General features: G+C 33.8%; 1 pseudogene; it reads left to right on the forward strand.

The window, feature by feature from the left end:
• The window catches only part of LOC108516911 (tripartite motif-containing protein 49C-like), a 6,412-nt pseudogene extending 4,506 nt beyond the window's left edge, over positions 1 to 1,906 (forward strand).
• Positions 1,907 to 2,270: the final 364 nt, after the last annotated feature.

A 2,270-nucleotide genomic window follows, 5' to 3' on the forward strand; every position in this document is an offset into this window, starting at 1 on the left:
AAAAAAAAAAAAAAAACGAAGGATCAGATTGAATTCTGACTTAGACACTTCCATCATGCTTTAAAATTTAGAAACTGTAAACAAGAATTAATTTCAAAAAGGAAGTAATAATTTTTGAATTATCAGATGTGTAGAATCAAAGGATTCTCATGAAATGTCTTTTACATACAAATAGTGATTCTTATTTCTTTTATGGCTGTAGATGTTGTAACTGCAGGTTTTTCCTTGCAGGAGTGAGTCCGTACTGCTGCATAAGCCCCAGCCTCTGAATCTAGAGCTCACTTCAGGGCCCATCGCTGGACTGATGGACAGGCTCAACCAATTCTGAGGTAAGTCTCCACCCACAGGCAGCACTCTCACTTTAAATATTATTATTGTTAGGATCACATAGGTAATATTTCATACTTTATCAAATATTTTACTTATTTTAAGACATAAGTGAACAAAATAACCATGCAACCCTTTGGTGTCTGTGTCTGTATTTATAGTCAGATTTGTAGCATTAAGTTTGAAAGACAGAAAAACAAACACTTTCTGGCATAAGATGTATTGAATTATATAATGGGAAAAAGGAGTAGGGTAGCAAATTTTAAAAAGGAGCAGATGAAATAATGCTCAGAATGAAGATGAATTATTTAATGTTAAATAAAAAATTGTACATTTCTCAAATGTATTCATTTGAACTGCTGACAACTGTTCTTTGGGGGAATATAGTTTACTGGAGATTCTTGGGGTTTTTGTATTTTTTAAATCGGTACATATTCATATATTGCAAACATTTGAATTAAGGGGTAAAAATAAAAGGAAGAAATCATTTTGTGAATATAAGTAAAATTACAAATGAAAATACGTTCAATTTAATTGCAATATGAGGAGCTACATGTGAAGTCTAAAATCTAGCTTCAGTCCAGAGCTAGCATGGAGGACCACAGAGAGACTGGTCAAAGATTTTGCAGAAATCTGCTTTAAATTATCACTTATAACATGTACATATGCATTTTTATACAGATATCTAGAGCAGTTCTTGAGTAAGTGAAAATCTTCACATTCTTTTCAAAATGATAGCACTAGCTTTTAAGAATAAGAAGCATTTCTAAACCATGATCTTGATAACAGCATAGCATTTAGGGCACATAATGTGTACGTTTTACTTTGAAAACTGGATTGAAAGAAGTTTGTCTCACATTTGGCTCTTAATATGTAAGTTTTCAAAAAAAATTTCATATCTGTGGTTAGGGTTTTGCTTGTCTTGTATATAATATTAATCATCTCTATACTTTACTAGAAGTTACAAGCAAAACTGTCTCTATGACTACACTTCCTGGTAAAGTAACATCTTGATAGGACAATTATTTTTTCTTATTTACACATGTCTGTGCATGTTTTCATTTTTTTTTTTTTTACAGTGCATATTACTCTGCATTGTGAAGAGGCCAACAGTCATGTATTTCCATATGAAATTTTGAGAAGCATGTGTGTTGGATGTAATCATCAAGATGCGCCCTATATCACTGCAACACCTAGAAATTTTCTTGGATGGGGTCCTCAGACTTTCACCTCCGGCAAATATTACTGGGAGGTCCATGTAGGGGACTCTTGGAATTGGGCTTTTGGTGTCTGTAATACGTATTGGAAAGAGAAGAATCAGAATGAGAAGATAGATGGAGAGGAGGGACTCTTTCTTCTTGGGTGTGTTAAGAATGACATTCAATGCCATCTCTTTACCACCTCACCACTTATGCTGCAATATATCCCAAGACCTACCAGCCGAGTAGGATTATTCCTGGATTATGAGGCTAAGACTGTGAGTTTTGTTGATGTTAATCAAAGCTCCCTAATATACACTATCCCTAATTGCTCTTTCTCACCTCCTCTCAGGCCTATCATTTGCTGCATTCACTTCTGACCAGAGACAAATCAGAAATGTGTTCACATGCTGTGGGAACCCCTTTATTCCATGAAGTCCTCTTCCTTGTGCCTTAGCAAACAGGACAAATAGGCTCTATTTTATGTCTTGAACTGCCTTCTAATGTTACCAAAACTCATATACTGTGTTACTATTAAATATGCTGAAAATGCTAAAAGTATATGTATTGGTTCTTTATTAAATAATTTTTGAAAAATCATTATTTATGATCATGGCTTACAGTATATTCTCTTTTTTTCTTTATTTCTGACTGTCACTGAGTGAAATAATAAATGACAGACATGTCTGAATGAAGTTAAAATCAACGGAAGACAGTCGAGATCTTTTGCTTCATGCAAAAAAA

This window comes from Rhinopithecus bieti, unplaced genomic scaffold (genome assembly GCF_001698545.2).
Source record: "Rhinopithecus bieti isolate Rb0 unplaced genomic scaffold, ASM169854v2 scaffold_39390, whole genome shotgun sequence".
In the NCBI taxonomy this organism is placed as follows: Eukaryota; Metazoa; Chordata; class Mammalia; order Primates; family Cercopithecidae; genus Rhinopithecus; species Rhinopithecus bieti.